The following is an 18,267-nucleotide window of genomic DNA, read 5'->3' as shown; positions in this document are numbered from 1 at the left end:
TCACTGTACAAATCTAAGAATTTAGAGATGAGTAAGTCTGAGTCTCTTCCTTGTGAATCTTGTAGTCTGGCTGAGAACACAGATCCATGAATTAATCCCTCCTCCCCTTACCCCTTCAATAAATGGCACCACCATGTATACAAACAAATCTGTTTTACATTATAAAAAAATTTTTAAGGGTTTCTTTCCACATTCATCTCTTTCACTTAACCACCTCATCCAATCCAGCAGAAGGTCCCATTGAATGAACCTCTAAATCGTAATAGTTTTCATCTTTATCTGTCCTTCACCTTCATCTTTATTTCTACTACTGTGATCAAAGCCAGAATCTTCCTCTTTGACTCATTGGTCTCCCTGCTTCTAGCCATACCCTTTATAATTCATTCTTCCCATTAATTATAGCCCGAATCATCTTTTAACAATGTAAACAAGAATATGATGTTACTCACATTCTTAACATTTCTTACTTCCCCTCATACTCTTATCATGCCTACCAAAATCAAGTATTGATTTTGCCTAATCATGCCTACCAATATCAATGATGTTACTCACATTCTTAACATTTCTTACTTCCCCTCATACTCTTATCATGCCTACCAAAATCAAATATTGATTTTGCCTAATCATGCCTACCAATATCGAGTATTGCTCTCGATACTTTCCTCCTTCCCTTGATAAAATTTTGCATACATATCCTTGTCATAGGTTCTTGGTGGGAAGACTGCACTTCCCCACCCCTTGACTTTGAAATTGGCCATGTAAATCCTTTGACCAATGGGATGTTAGCAGATACTTTGTAAGTAGAAGCTTGAGATATTTTTGCACAATTTGGCATGCCTCTCTCTTCCTATGACCCACTATGAGATGCTATACCTTAATAGCTCCCAATCCAAGGAAAATATGAATAGAGACTTGTGGAGCAGATTTGAACTCAGCCTGAAGCCTGGAGCAAAGCCCTGCCAACCCACACACCTGCAACCAGAGCAGCTCCATGACTGTTCAACCTGTGCACTCATTCACGGCTCCTTGTTCAGAAGGGCCCCATGCTTGATTTTATGCCTGTCCTGTTATTGTTTTGAAATTCATAATATTTTTTTATCAAGGGCCTCCATATTTTCATGTTGTACTAGATACCAAATTATGTAGGTAGTAATCAAGAACAATAAATGTTTGCTATTATAAGCTACTGAGTTTTACACGGTTTCCCTTATATTCTTTCTTCATAGTATCTGTCAACTTTTGAAATTACCTAGTTCACTTGGTTGCTTGTTTACCACTGCCTCCTCCAAACAGAACATAAATTCCATAACAGCACTCCCCTTGTTTGTCTCGCGTGTGTTAGTATACCCAGGACCTGATGCACCAGGGGCTTTCAAAACTATTTGTTGAATAAACAGGTGAAGAACTTCCATAGCTTCTAGAATCAGGCCACGAGAGTTTCATGGATGAAAGTGTTGGTTCCACCCAAAGGAAGAAGTTTTACAAAACAACACTCAAGATTGTTCATATCCCTCACTCAGCCTTTCCTAACTTTTCTTTATTCAGAGTTCCCAGTGAAATCAACAACCTTTATAAAATGTAATTGGAGGAAAAGGATGAGAAAGTCTTCTTTTCTTGGGCTACTCTGAGAATAAGTTCACTTCTCTGTTCAAGGTAGGGGTGGGGTAGAGACTGTTCACTAACCCCAGGGAGTCATTCTGCCGATTAATTTTAATAACAATGCCCAGAGTTTTATCTCAGCTTGCGTCTTTTGCAGCTAGTTGTGCCATGTGACTCATTGCAGCCAATGAGATAAGAGCAGAGAAAATTGTACAACAACATCCACTTTACAGACTTGCTGTAAGAATGCAAAGAGCTGGCATTGCACAGAAAGGGTTCAGAGCAGTGTCTGACTCAGAGTGAGCACTCAATAAATGTAGGCCACTATTATCATTACTGTTGAAACTTTCAGTTTTGCACTCACTGCAGAAGGATTGATCGTGAATCTTCCACTGTTCTTATAACCATGGGGTATCATGAAGCTCTCATTACTGATTCAGAGGTTTATATATGGTGTTTAGCAGAGTTTGTTACCTTTGAGGAGATATTGCAATGAACCAAGACACTCATCAAGTACCTCTCCTATCATATTCCACCTCCCATGAGCAAAGGTATCCCAGGGGCCTTGGAAAACCCATCCCAGCTCAGTTAGATCTGATGATCATGCTCTGTGCTCACTATGAGGCTTTCCCCAGCACAGGCATGTCCAAGGGCATTTACAGGCTCAATAGAAGTGATCAGAAGCATGTGTGCTTTTTAGAAATAACTAGCTATTTACATTTCCAAAGTACTGTGCTAGAAAACTGGAGCCAGTTATGAAAAAAAAAAAAAAAAAAGAGGACTTCTGGCCAAGATGGAGGTGTAAGTAGACATACTGTGCTTCCTCACACAACCAAAAGGACAACAACAAATTAAAAAACAAAAAACAACCAGAACTCACAGAAATCTTCCATACACTGGACTGTATGGAAGTCCAACAACTAAGGTGTGAAAGAAGAAACATTCCCGACCTGTAGGAGGGGCGGAGATGGGCAGCTGGGTGGAGAAGTCTCGCAGCAAGGCAGCGCAGCTGGAGGACCAGGCGAGGCAGTGGCTTGCAGACTAGACAGTCCCACATTCGTGTGCAGATAAACTGGGAGGAACAACTGGGGAGCGAGACACACTACACAACACAGGGCTCCAGTGTGGGGAAATAAAGCCTCAAAGCCTCTGACTGAAAACACCTGTGGGGGTTGAGGCGGGGAGAGAAACTCCCAGCCTCACAGGAGAGTTTGTTGGTGAGGCCCACAGGGTCCTAGGACGTACACAAACCCACCGACCTGGGAATCAGCACCAGATTGGCCCAATTAGATTGTGGGTAGCGGGGGAAATGACAAAACCTGCAGAGAGCAGAGAAAGTGGCATTGTTCCCTCTCTGACCCCTCCCCCACATACAGTGTCACGATGCAGCCATATGGGTTGCCCCGCCCTGGTGAACACCTAAGGTTCCACCCCTTACTACATAACTGGCATGCCCAGACGAAAAAAAAATGGCCCAAATGAAAGAACAGATCAAAGCTCCAGAAAAAAATACAACTAAGTGACGAAGAGATAGCCAACCTATCAGATGCACAGTTCAAAACACTGGTAATCAGGATACTCACGGAATTGGTGGAATATGGTTGCAAATTAGAGGAAAAAGTGAAGGCTATGAAAAGTGAAATAAAGGAAAATGTACAGGGAACCAACAGTGATGGGAAGGAAACCGGGACTCAAATCAATGGTTTGGACCATAAGGAAGAAAGAAGCATTCAACCAGAACAGAAAGAAGAAACAAGAATTCAAAAAAAAAAAATGAGGAGACACTTAGGAACCTCCAGGACATCTTTAAACATTCCAACATCTGAATCATAGGGGTGCCAGAAGGAGAATAGGAAGAACAAGAAATTGAAACTTATTTTAAAGCATAATGAAGGAAAGCTTCCCCAATCTGGCAAAGGAAATAGACTTCCAGGAAGTCCAGGAAGCTCAGAGAGTCCCAAAGAAGTTGGACCCAAGGAGGAACACACCAAGGCACATCATAATTACATTACCCAATATGAAAGATAAGGAGAGAATCTTAAAAGCAGCAAGAGAAAAGGAGACAGTTACCTACAAAGGAGTGCCCCTAAGACTGTCAGCTGATTTCTCAAAAGAAGCCTTGCAGACGAGAAGGGGTTGGAAAGAAGTATTCCAAGTCATGAAAGGCAAGGACCTATATCCAAGATTACTCTATCCAGCAAAGCCATCATTTAGAATGGAAGGGCAGATAAAGTGCTTCCCAGATAAGGTCAAATTAAAGGAGTTCATCATCACCAAGTCCTTATTTTATGAAATGTTAAAGGAACTTATCTAAGAAAAAGAAGATAAAAAATGTGAACAATAAAATGACAACAGACTCACAGTTATTAACTGAACCTAAAAAAAAAACAACAACTAAGAGAACAACTAGAACAGGAACAGAACCACGGAAATGGAGATCACATGGAAGGTTATCAGTGGAGGAGTGGGAGGGGAGAGGGGGAAAAGGTACAGAGAATAAGTAGCATAAATGGTAGGTAGAAAATAGATAGGGGGAGGTTAAGAATAGTATAGGAAATGTAGAAGCCAAAGAACTTATATGTACGACCCATGGACATGAACTAAAGGTGGGGAATGCAGGTGGGAGGGAGTGAGCCAGGCAGAGGAGACGAAGGGGGAAAGTGGGACAACTGTAACAGCATAATCAATAAAATATATTTTTAAAAAGAAAGGAAAAAGACAGAACAAAAAAAAATATTTCCCCCGGAAAGCAAGTGATTCTGAGGTCATGTTGTACATTCATGACCCTTTCTTGTGTCTTTCTGATCTGGCTAAGTAATACAGAGCTTGTAGTTTGAGCACGTGACCTTAAGTCTCAGCTCCATCTCTCCATCTGGGTGATGTTGGGCAAGTCACAGTCTTATTGAGTGTTCAAGTGGGGAATGGTAATATCCACCTCATACAGTTGTAGTGGATTTAGGGAATAAAGGAGATGAATGCAAAGTGTTTAAAATGGCATCTGGATCCCAGTGGGCTGCCATGGTTATTACTGTGGCATAGTCCAGAACTAATTGGGCCCAAGTAATCCCTGACACATAATTTTCAACAGAGCTTCCCGATGATAGAGCTGGTTCTGCAAATCACCCACCATCAACAGACCGAGTTGACAAATAATTTCCTTTCTCCCAGAGAAACTTCAATTTCCCATTATCCTGGTCCATTAAGGAATTCCTAATTGCCTCCTGCCCTTAGTGTTCAGCATTTTCAACCACATTCCACAAATAGAACACGTTCTGTCTCCTTTTAGCCCAGGCCCTCCCAGCCAGGACCATCTTTTCATGGAAACTTCCCATCCATTTCATTGCATTTTCCAATTTAGAGCTTGTTCATTGCCTTGGGAATCACATCCTCCATTGGCTCCTAACCATAGGTGACTCTCTGGGAACAGGCCTCACAGAGGGGCTCTGACAGGTCTCTTAGGCTGAGATGTGGGCCCAGCACATTTTAAGCAGGGAGGAAATTCCCTCTGAGCTGCATAGGCAATGGCAAAGGTTCATGGGAAAATGTTTGGCATGAGCAGACTCAAGGGGTTCCTCAACTCCGAAGGGGAAGGAGCAGAGCTCATGAGAAAATGGGATAAGATTTAGGCCTCAGCCCCACACTGTCCCCTCTACCCACCCCACCCCCCGACCATGCACATTCAGATATTCATACCCTTCCCCGAGTTTTTTCCCAGAGAGCAGCAAAAAGAAGGAAGAACCACAAGAATGCAAAAAGTCCAGGCTAGGAAAAAAAAAAAGTCTCTCCTGTGGCCCCATTATATAGAGCTCACCTCTTGGCCAGCCTGAAAATATCTATAATAATGCAATTTGGAAATAGGTCATCTCTGGTCTTTGTTATTGAATCAATAACACTTTTCCATTTTAAGCGGATACACTACTCTCCTAAAAACAATGATCAGTGTTTTAAAAATAAGTTAAAAATATTCCTCCATCGCACATAACCCAGCATCCAAAGAAATCAAGTGGAATCGGGCTACACTGAGCCGGGATGGAAGTGCAAGTACATGGGTCCCAGCGGGTCTCCCAGTGTTCTCCTAGTGCAATAATGAAGGCATTAAATTACCAGGTCAGAGGCCCCAATTCACAAAGAAATAATATCAGTTTATTATTTCTAATCTTATTAAGTTAGAAAATAGTCTCGAGATGTAATGTCATCCCAGAAAAGTGAAAGTATTGATTGTGTGAAGCTGCATTCATGGATTATTCAAGGAGCCTGATTTCATTTAATTTCCATAATTTTTAAAGGATTTTAAATTTTCTGTAAAGCAAATAATCCTAAATTATTCCTATAAATAATGTAGATATATGGTCAGATTTACTTAGTACTTACCAGTTACACACTTCACATTGTGAGTTAGAAAAAAAAAAAAGATTCTTTTTAATCCTGTTTTCCCAATCCCCAGTGTCTTCCTCAAGGCAAATAGGTCTTTAAAAAAATATATGGCAATTTAAAAAGATAAATATGGACGTTATCAATAAAGGACTTGTGACAACCCATTGACACTGTCATTTTCTAGTAATTCTATTATGTCTAAAGCTGAAACCTCAATACCCAATGATTTGAAATTATGACCACAAGGAAAGCACACAGCCAGGCGTCTTGGAGAGCACTTGACCCTGCCCGCACCTCATTCTCTCCTGCCCACTGGCAAAACTCTAACTAAGGGTAGGGCCCAAAAGAAGCTCCACTCTCCACAGCCACAAACCACATTCTACCCACACACTCTGGAAAGGTGGCCCCATGCCCCCAGCCTCTGGTGAGCAGGAAAACCCAGCTATGAATGCCAACAGTTTAATCCAACATTTGCTATGTGCCAAGACCCAAGCTGGGCTCTGAGAGATGCAAGATTAACCAGATTGCATTTCCTTCCTTCAAAATTTTTCCAATTTGATGTATGTCTAGATAGTGAGAGGCCAGAGTGGCAGAGGGCCTCTTCTCCCTGAGTGGAGAGTGGCAGAGAGAAAAAGTCACCGCCTTGTAGACCACACCACAATCACAGCATTGCTTTCAGCATTCTTCTTTCCTTGTGCAGAGGCATTAATTTTTTCATTCACCAGGCAGCTAGTCCACACCTGCTTTGTACCAGGTCCTTCTCTAGGCATCAGGAGGACGGCAAGCAGTGACACCCAGATGGGGCCCGTGAGGGGCTTGCAGCCTATTGAAGGACACAGTGAAAGCCAGCAAAAGCCGCACAGCATGATACACTGTGTAAGAATACACACTTGGTACCATGGAATTGTGGAAGGCCATCGGGGTCAGGTGACATCTACCGCTCCAAACAGGATGATACCACAGGGAAGGAGAAGTGGGAATGGGGTAAGGCATTCCAGACAGAGAGGAATAGCACATGCAAAGGCCCAGAGATGAGAGTGAGATGACAGGGAACTCTGGAGGCCCCCAGGGGTCTGTGGTTAGTTCATGTACGAGGAGGAGAGAGGGGAACATGGGTCCCGCTCCTGAGAGGCCTCACATCTTGCATGCTGGGCTGCAGCGTTGGCATCATTGTTGACTTGCCTGGGGCCATCCTCAGCTCTGTCTCCTCCACCAGTATACCCTCCTTGGCCAGGTCTCCTAGGTCAAAAAATCCGGTGGACAGTCTCTTCTTGTCTCTCCCTCCCCTCCCCTCCACATTGCTCGTTAGACTTTTCTCATCTCTGTTCTCAAGATTTTGTGAGCAATAGACCAAGTGGCTTCACACAATTAATGAGACTGGAGTTACCGATCCAAACCCGAGACTCATGCTCTCAAGAATGTTTCCTCTCGGGATATTTATTAGCTCAGAAGACATGTGTGGGCAGAGCATGTTATTTAGTGACCTGTAATGCCTGAATAATGATCACAATAAATCAGACCTCATTATTATGTGCGGGAGAGCCGGATGGCCCAACTGGCTAGGTAATGAGGTCTAATTTAATGCCCTTGTATTATTCTCCACATATTTGCTGGGAAGTCAGGGGTGGGGGGTAGTAGTTCTCATAGGTCCAGATGCCCTGGATGTGCAGCAGTTACATTGGGAGGCGAGCGGCCCAAGCACATGTTAGGAGTCAGGGAAATAGTGTGATTGCAACGCTCTGTCCCTCTGAGTGGGTTACAGCCAAGGTCTGGTTCTCCTACCCACTTAAACAGGAAGAGCTAATAGCCAGAGCTAATTATAAAAAAATAGTAACACCCTGGGATCTATTTCTTAGGAGTAAAGGCAAGTCACAGAAGCAGGAAACGCCAGCACAGAGAAGTCAGAATCTCCATGGAAAGAAATATAATTGTCAGAGGGCTTACTTCATCAGCCATGCTTCTCACACCAGCCTGTGACAGAGTCAGCTCAGAGTGTCAGAGGAAGGGGAGGTGGCTCTCAGTCCAGCCTCCTTTGAATGTTACCAGCCCTCACTTAAGTCTTGCTATGAGGAGCCTTTTGCCATAGCAACCCATCATTGTGGTTTTTAATTCTTCGTGCACAGCCTTTTCTCATTGATCACTAATGTCGTTAGTTTGGGCCCATCCCATACAACAGTCAATGGAGTGATCAATTGTAACCATATGATACACAGAAATTTGCTCTTAAAGCATCCAGAGACTGAGATCATTTGTCTTTTGCCCACCAAAGTGTAAATCTTTTCTTGCTATTGGTTTCTTGTTGGGTAGCAGACATAAAGAAGGAGCCAGCCAGAGACCTTTGTGTAGGTGGCCTTCTCCAGGTCCCTACGGGGCTATCATCTATGAACCCCCTGCCATTCAATGGCAGTTACAAAGTGTCATATCTGTGTATGACATCAGGTGCCTGACAGACTGCAAGGCTCAGCCCTCCTGTAAGCTTACAGCTCCCTCACTTGCCTCTTTGTCAGTTGCCAATCCTCTCATTTCCATCAATAGAACCTGGTTAAACCCAGCAGAGCAGGCTGTAACACAACATTTAGGGACTGTGTAGGGCAGATTGCCCCCCATTTCCAAAGCAATGTTTAGTCAAGCCCTCCTTGTCCTCCCTGGCTACAAAATAACAGGGTTCTCTCGTATTTTTTTCTAAGCAACAGCTGGTGGATTTGTTCCAGAGAAAAATGCTTTGGACTTCAATAGAATTCTTAGATCTGCTTTTCTCCTGGGATGTCCAAGCTCATAATCAAACAGGAAGCCTTTTAATAATACCAACTATGATGCAGGATGATCATTCATTCCATGTATAGGACAATGACCTACTGGAAGAAGCTCAAGTGTGTTTACAGCACTCAGAAAATACAGAAGGAATGTTTTCCCCCTTCAAAAATCTTTTGTATTGCAGGTCATCTAGCTGTAGTTTTAGCTAAATATGGTGGGTTTGTGGAACATTAGATGAATCTTTGGGAAGGAGCTAAGTGTGAGCTAGGCTACCAAGACAGATCCTCTCTTAATTACAAGCCAAAACAGTGAGATGGAGAGGTGGGGACTAGTTAGGTAGGATCTGTCTGGGTTCAGAGTGACCACAATGAGGTGAAAATTGACCACAGTCAAAATTACCCTTGAAAATGACTCAAGACAGTGCCATTGGAGATGGACATACTGCTTCTCAGCAAAGTCAACCCAGCTCGATTTTCCCTGGCATTGAAATAGGTGACCGTGTCTTCACTTGAGCTTGAACTTAAGGACAAGTTGGCATGAAGAATGTGTGGCCATAAACACTTGAATGACACAGAGTGGAAGAGGAGGCTGAGGCTGTGAGGGAACAGAAAGATTAAAGTCATCTCCAAGAACAGCAAAGTCACCTCCAAGAACACTTCATGCACAGTGGTTCTCCACCGCTGGTCCTCAACAGGATCAACAGAGGCTGGTTAAAGGACAGACAGATGGACCCACTGCCAGGGTTTCTGATGGAATGGGTCTGAGGTTGGCCTGAGAATTTGCATTCCTAACAATGTTGCCGCTGGTCATGTGGACACGGTCCCTCAGAAAACCATTGCTTTAGGTCAGTGCTTGTTTGCAGGACTGGTGGGAAGGCTTCTGTGTAGCCCGGAGGCACTTGATAGATTTGTAACCACATTTCTGTTCTCTCCAGTCCCAAAGCAGTCACTCTTCATTCTGTTATTGGTCAGTTTTCCTAGGCTGAAGATGAATGTATGATGCCCTTCATAATGTCAAAAAAATTCAACCCTTAATTCTTTGCTGGTATTAGCCTGCAGTCTTCTTCACTATTTTATCAACAGTACCTATATGTACTGAACACTTAATATTTTAATATTCAGGGTAAAGCCCGTCTTTCGTTTCTCTAAGTCAGGCATAGTCAACTGTGCACATTTTGTTGGAAATTATCCATCAAAACCTACCCTCAGAGAAAGAAGCCAGTACAGTAATAACATGTTGTGGAATATGCTCAGCTGAAGATAGAGAGTTGTACAGAGCGTTTTCAATGCGGCACACAAACCATTCACTGGCATATGATAGAATTCAGAGCACACAGTAGATGTGCATATTTATCAAGTGCAAGTGTGTGTGTGTGTGTGTGTGTATAAAGTATTTCACACAAGTCGTGTTTCAACACATCAGTGCTTCACATGTAGGACCTACATATTCAATTCATGCTACTAGTGCACAGTTGAAATTACATAAATTGTGTCTGTGATGTATTCTTTTGCATGTGTTTTACTGCCAATGGGAGAAATCGAGGTTACATTATACAGTAAGAGAAAGGCGAAAGGCAGATATCCTCCTCACGTGTAGTTTCCTGGCTTTAGAAGGTGACATAAAGCACTCTCCCAAGTGAGGCGAGCTAATTAAAGAAAACTTACGCAGTGGAATGAAAAAGGGTCGGAACAAACTTATTTAACTTATGGCCTGATTAGGACAAGAAGAGCCTCTTTTTCCCAGAGTTCAGAACTTCCAAACCTATGGAAGAATTCAAAGTCTATTTTCATCTTTTGTTTTGCAACATCTAAGACATTTTGGTTGAGGGTAACAGTTTTGTGCTTAGCTGAATTTTTTTAATAGTGCATACATATTCATTTTTTATATAGCTCTAATCGTATTAACTGTAACCAATAGTTATAGTTTTTTAAGATGCAGAATTATTTTCCTGATATTTGAAAGTAGAAATATTTCCTTGTGTCTGTCTTTTAGTTTTACGCATCTGAGTCTTGGGGAAGGGGTTTGCTATCCCAGATTGCACCACACACATGGTGACTATTTCCACAAAGATTGTCCCACAGATGCATAGTAGCTTCAGGAAAAGCATCCTTGCAAATTCAATCCCATCTCAGGGCTGCAAAATGATGCACCTATTAAGGGGTCCAATTGTTAGGGAAAGACTTAGGAATGTCCTACAATGATAATGTGAGGGGAATCCGTCCCCACTCCTTTTATTCCTATCGTCTCCTCCCTTCAAATCTGGGAACCTTCTGAGAGTTTCTGTGAAAGCAGACTTTCTTCCTACTTTTCACAGAGTACTGTAACCAGTATACCACAACATCCTTTTTTCTCTATATATTTTTCTTCCTCCCATTCTGTAATTAAAATCTCCAGCATATAAATGCTTTCTATTGTTTCCAGCTTTGCGTGGATAAAGGTCGTATAATTCTGGGAGAGACCTAATTACATACTCCATATTGCACTCTGTGCCAATTATAAGCTTTTCCAAGAATTTCACAGTCTTGGATCCTGACATTTCCCAAGTGAATATCCACAAGTAGTGTTGGCTCCTGATTGCCTAGAGAGATGTCAATATCTCCAAGCTGCAAGGATTTGATGCTTGTAGAATACTTGGTGGGCCCTGAGCGATCCACAGCTAGGTATGCTTCTTCTTCTACTCTAGATGTTAATTTACATTGAAGATTGCTGAGGACCCGTGGTTCTGGTTTCCTTAGCCATCTATCGCGGTTCTTGTTTCCTTTGCCTTCTATCATAAACGCCTTTCTCCAGTTCCTGCAGGATGTTTCTAGGCCTTATTCCCTTATCTCTTTTTTCAGAAGTCCCAAATTAATGTTTGTGTTTTTCAAAGTCATACTCACTACTCTATCAGAAGAAACCATCTATCTCAATGGTTTAACAAATTTCTCGCTTAACGTCACAGCCCAATGAGACTATTTCTGATTGGAAAACTTCCCTCCATAGAAAGATTCTGAGATCCAGACTCTTCATCTTGTGGTTCAGTGTCTTCATTAGGCAACTCCCAATGTTGTCCAAGAAATCATTTCCACACTACCCAGATGGAGGGGCAATTGGTGTGTAGAACCTTGCCTGGAAGTGGTACAAATCATGGCCACTCATGTTGCACCGCCTGAGCCCGGTCACACAGCTGCCCAGTTGCAATGGAGGCTGGACGTGCAGTCAGCTGCATAAGCCCAGGAAGAGAGGGGGCCTCTGCCACAGTGGCTTTTACAGCCTTAGGACATCCTAAGTCATCTTCTCACTGACGAAAAATGGAGATGGGATGGAAACATGGCTGACATGCTACCTAGAGCCTTTCATTCCTGGTTCTCTAACTTCTTGGTAAAGGGAACCCTTGGCCTGCCCACGGGAAGAGTCTTCTAAGAAAGCAGAGAAAAGAAAAAAACATGACAAAACAAATTACCAAGAAATCACAGCTCCTTCATTACCACTGACATGGGTGTGTACATGTAAAACAACTCAGCAGATATGACAGAAGGTAGGGACTCACTGTGATGAGCTCAGAGATGTAACAATTAGCCCACAAAATTTCCACTTCTTAAGGACACAGCTAGGGCTGCCATTTTGCTCCACACCTGCCAAGTCACCTGTCCCTTCTCCCGGGTTTCGCAGGGAGGCTTATCTAGTAGTTTGATTTTGCTGAGCTAAACCAAGCAATTTTTCTTTCAATGTCAATGGCACTCATTGTGTGTACCCAGACATGCACCGATGCACATGTAGCACAGACAACAGAACCTGAAGAAATATGCAGAACTCTTTACTGGCTCTGTGTGACGTGAGGAACCCAGCACAGTGACAATCATTGAGGTCCTGGAGGGATTCGATTTTTATGGTAAACCCTGGGAGAGCTTTTCCCTACTTTTCTATTTTTAGTGTGACTTTATCTAGTTTGCTTTTACAGACACTAGAGGCTAGAAACCTTTAACATTATCAGAGTTCTCAGATTTGGTTTGCTTATAGTTCAGCCAGATTTGCCCATCTAAACTAGATTTGGGAACCCCGTGGAGGCAAGGGATCTGGAAGCTAGGAGAATGCACTGTTACCTCTTCCTCCCAGACCACAACACAAGGCCATGGGAATGGAGATGAGTCAAGGAAAGGTCTGTGTTGTTCCCCTTAGGCCTGGTTTCCATTCATTTTTTAAATCCTCTTCCATTGCTTTTTAGAGAGAGAGGGAAGGAAAGAGAGAAACTTTGATATGAGAGAGAAATGTCAATGAGTTTTACTGATTGTAGCTCAGTGGATTGAGTGCCTGCCTGTAAATCAAAGGGTTGCTAGTTTGATTCCCAGTCTAGGGCACATGCCTAGGTTGCAGGCCAGGTCCCCAGTAGGGGGCCCACAAAAGGCAACCACACATTGATGTTTCTCTCCTTCTCTTTCTCCCTCCTTCCCCCTCTCTAAAAATAAATAAATAAATTCTAAATTCTAAAAAAAAAAATCAGTTGCCTCCCACACGGGCCCCAATGGGGGAGGGATTGAACCCACAACCTAGATATGCATCTTGATCGAACAGCCTTGGATGACACTTCAACCAACTGAGCATCTGGCCAGGGACTGGTTTCCACTCCTGGTTTCCATTCTTTTGTGACCCCTGAGAAGGACCATCTTACGTGAGCTCACTCCTTATCCCTAAAATAGAATAAACAGGATCCCAGAATTGACTGGAGTTCTGAAGGAGTTTCTCACTCACTGGTCTGAAGGTCCACAGCCTTCAGTCTCCCTGATAAATGTTTCATTGTTTAGGTGAGAGGCCTCACCAGAGGCCTACAGTCCTCTTGGGGGTGAAGCACCTGGGCCACCTACCTATATGGTTCTTGGGGTTAGAGTGCCTCGTACTATTTGAATCTTTGGAAAGATGTTCCATGACATTATTACAACACTCTACAATTTACCAGGTCAAGATCCATCTGAGGATTGGTTAGTCTTCCTCTTCGCTTCTTTGTTTTGCTCCCTGGCCTCTCATCTCATCTTCCTTTCACCCATTAATATCTTCACAGCCAATTGGCAGGAATAAGAAGTGAAAGGAGCTGTCTCCTTCCTTCAGTGAAGGGAGAAGGGCCTCCTCTACACCTTCCTTGACATTCTCTCCTGAGACACTTTATTCCAAGTAGATCATGAAGGTCTTAGTTCATAGTCAACACGCAAGTGCTTATAAAGCAGCACTAAGTATTAGAGTTTTGTCATCAGTGATGAATAGAAGGGCAATTAGGGAATTTCAAGAAGCTCTCAGATATGGTGGAGGTCACACACTCAAAAGCAGACAGGGTCAACAGAGTAATAAAGAGTGAAGCCCGCCGGTGGAGCCTGGGGCAAACTGAAGAGCACCTGCCCTCTCCGAGGGGCCCACTGCCCCCCAGCTCTTGCTGATGGCTGCCAGGCCCAGGGGGGCCCAATGTAGCCAGATCTACCAATTTTCAAGAGAAGCGTGGAATACATATTTCTACATGAATTATCCTTATTCTGCAATAATGAAAATTAATTTACACTTTTAAAAATATGTTGCTGGCCTGATCAGACACATTTGATGATGGGGGCCCAAGGGGCCTCTGGTTTTTAACCTCCACAAATAATTGAGAGCCAGCTCTTATTAATAATGCTCTTCTTGTCCACGGGGACAATTCCAAGTCATAGGATTTCCATGTGCTAAATAGAGCAATCCACAATCAGAATTTATCCCTAGACACACAGAGAAACACAATACACTCAATCCACAGTGAGAAGTAAGAAGCTACAGGCCTGCATGTATTGCCCTTCCTCTAAAAGTATGTACTTTTCTCAGCATTTCAAATTATGTAACATACTAGATATAATTTTCACTGAAAAGCAAAGATATTAAAAAGCCACTGAACTACAATGCCATTGAATTACACATTTAAAAAATGGTTAAAATGGTAATTTTTATGTTGCATGCATTTTCCAACTATTTAGAAAATAAATAAATAAATAAATAAATAAATAAATAAATAAATAAATATCATTAAGAGCCAAGATTCTGGGTTTGGGAATCCAGACCACAGACAGTACTAATCAGCAACCTTGGGCAGGAATGGAGTATTTCACTCAACTAGACCTCAAGAAAGATCTGTTGATTGATTAGGAAAGGAAGAATTTTTTGCTTAAATACTGCCTCGGGTGGGAAGGGAGAGAAGATTTCAGTAAAAGTGCTGAAAACTTGAAACAAAACCAAAGTCCTGTAAACAGCCCAGATAACAAAGAAGACAGGCCTGGCTGGCATGTATGAAAGGGCTGGACCCGTCCGTGACCAGTTCCCATGAAAGACAGACCAGACTTTCAACAGGGAAAATTGATAGACATGCCAGCGTCTGTAAGTCCCTTTGATCAAAGCCCTGGGCCAGACTAGCCCTCAAAAGGTGAAGTTTGGAATTATTTCAAACACAAAAGCCTAAGCTACTGGTCACATCTTCTTTATGAGAAAGGACTGTACACCCATCATACCCTTACTCCCCAGGCTGGGAACCACGAATATAAGTAACTGGCCTGAACTCATAGTTACCAGACAGGCATAGCACGTCAGCAGATTTCATAATCACATTTTAAAAATTTCTCTTTAATCAAAGACTTGAATAGTCCAGGTTTTAATAGGCTGATTTTCTTCCTATCTACAGAGAGGAAAAGTAGAGAAAAATATTAAAAATAGTACCAGAGAGATTGATGGGTTTTAATCAGCAGACATTCAAAGTAACTCAGTTGATGGTTTCCTATCTCTTTGGTAGCAGAATGTGAAATCAAGCACACCAAACAACCCAATTCTCCCTGCCCTTGTGAAACCTGCCTCTAAATATTTGATGGATGGATGGATGTATGCATGTACGTATGTACGTATGTATGTACATATGTATTGGAAAATGTTCTCCCTTAAGGCTTGGTCCCAGTTCCTTTAAATGGCTATAGAGTTTGAGAGTCTGGGAAGGTGGGGACTCTGATCCCAGCACAGTCAGTGACACCAGTTGACATTGTACCAGCTCCTGCTTGCCTGAGCTTCTGGACCCTCCAAAGGTCGACAAGACTTTTACAAACTCTTCTGCTCTTCTCTTGGCTGGGGCCATTATGAGAGTGCTTCTCTCTCCCTTAAAACCCCCCGATGGGGGCTTTCAAAATATGTAATTAGTAATGACTGTAACGGCAATTTTTAAAATTTTGCAAAAATGTAGAAAATACAGAATAATCACATAAAAGGAGAAAATAGCATCCCCCCACAAAAAAGTAAATGCATAGAAAAAATATGAGAAGTATGCTAAAATATTTATAGCAATTGTCTAATATCTTGGGAAATTTTATAATCTTCTTTTGACAGGAAATCAAATGAAATGTCATTTAATTTAACAAAGAGGTTTTTTTCTATTATTAGGAAAGCAAAATATGGAAATGAACTAAGAGCAGTTAGAGTTTTATTGGGTTCAACTTTTCTATGCCAAGTATCCATTCTTTTTATAATAAAAATGTATTTTATAGTTTATACATTTTTAATTTATGAAGTAGTTAAGGCATGCTTGTCACCTGGCCTCAGTCATCTGTAGGGGAGAAAGGGACAGGATGTTAAGAACTCACTGTCCCCACGGCCCCTGTTACTCACTGGAGTGTGGAGTCAGCTCTGGGCTGCATGGTCTCTCTGGGGAATGAGTGATCAGAACATTTCCTTCTACCGTTTTTGAAAGCCAAGTTTCTGATTTATATGGGGTGGGGGTGGGGTTTCGGGTGGTGGGGGGAGTTTACCATATCACATTTTCACATTTCCATCTATCATAATTTAGATCTTTACATTTCTGGAGTTGGTGATTGATAGCCTCCAAACACATAAACACTCTCTTCTCCACCTGTACAAAATGCACCAGGGACTTGGCGCTCATAAAGGCGGGATCAAGGTGAGGGTGACTCAAAGTCAAAAGCCCACTCCTTAGCAGAGGTAAGGCCCCAGATTGGCTGTGGCCAAAGAAGGTGACAGTTTCTGGATGCTGTTAGTTTGCAGCAAATTGAAGTTTTGTAGTCTTATCTATTACCAGAAAAGCCCTCCAAAAAAAAAATGGAGCCTGTGGGGGAGAAAGCAGGAGCCCCACCGTCTCATTTTTAACTAGGACCAGCTGAGAAGTGAAGGCAAGCACCACACAAACCATCTTATGTCTGCCAGTTCATTTCCTGGCCCCAAAAGGAAAAAAAAAAAAAAAAACCCTCGTGTTTCCTCTCATGCAGGCCAAACATGGCAAAGCACCAGGGGAATTCTGAATGGAATCAATTGCACTTGTTACTAACTGAGTTTTCTTTTATTCTTATATTACCAAGGGCTGGATACTCAGCTGCAAGCAATTATAATGAAGAGTTACTGAGTAATGGTTTCCAGATTGCTCCATGATGGGGCATTAATTGAAAGGGACAATTTAAGAGCTTAGGCCATGTAAATACATTTCTTATTCTGTCAGATTGAGAAATTTCTGGATGCAAAAGGCTGAAATGCTCAGAACTGATAAAGACTTAATAGTGCCCATTTAAACCAGCATTTGCAAAGCGAGTTTCATATTTTTAAGAGAATATAAAATAGTGAACCTGTGAGTTCGTTCATTCAATCAGAAAAATATGCAAAATAGTATTTTGCATGCCACACTCATAGGCATGGACGTGATATAAAATGTGACTTGATTAGCCTGTTTCATTACAAGGCCAGTTAAGCTTTCAAGTAAACTTTTATTTTTCAGGTGGCATGCTATTATAATACACATTAAGTTCCCTCTCTGTCTCTGTCTGTCTGTCTGTCTCTCTTTCTCTCTCTCTCTCTCTCTCTCTATATATATATATATATATACACACACAGATATATACATATATTTTATAAATATTTATAGTAAAATAATATATTTATATTATAATTTGAAACAGCTTATAAGATAAATGAGTTTATGTGTTTAATGCTCCATGATGGAGCATTAATTGAGAGGAACAATTTTAATTTAATTTTAGTTAAAATTTAAGATTTGAAACATTTTCAACAGATTTGCATGCATATGAAAATGGACCGCCACAGAAATTAACTACTAAGTCCATATCAGAAATCTTCATTTTCATCTTTTGTAAAGTGGACTTTTATTTCTCTGGGCCCTAGTAAACAGAAACATTTTCAAAGAGTTCTCTGATATGTTACATTAAGGACAAGTGTCAAAGAAAGACAAGTAGAAGAGAGGAAGAGAGTTATTATTATTTTTTTTTTACTAAAGCCAATCAAGAAAAAAAAAAACCTTGCCCCTCTAAAATAAAAGTAATACCAGCTTTTAAGGTCTCATTTCAGACTTTTGCATTAGTACAAATTTTATTTCTGGGAAGGAATGAAGGAAGGAAGGAAGAAGGAAGGAAAGGAAGGAGAGAAAGGGAAGGATACATATATATACACACACATACATAGATTGATAGAAACAGATGCAGATATACTTTAAGAGCTACATTTTAAGTTGAAGGCGAAAGAAGCTGTGAGATGCCTGCCACCACTCTTTCTCAT

The sequence above is a fragment of the Desmodus rotundus genome, chromosome 6 (assembly GCF_022682495.2).
Source record: "Desmodus rotundus isolate HL8 chromosome 6, HLdesRot8A.1, whole genome shotgun sequence".
In the NCBI taxonomy this organism is placed as follows: domain Eukaryota; kingdom Metazoa; phylum Chordata; class Mammalia; order Chiroptera; family Phyllostomidae; genus Desmodus; species Desmodus rotundus.
The sequence above is the reverse complement of the archived record's forward strand: the minus strand, read 5'-3'. Positions refer to the sequence as shown.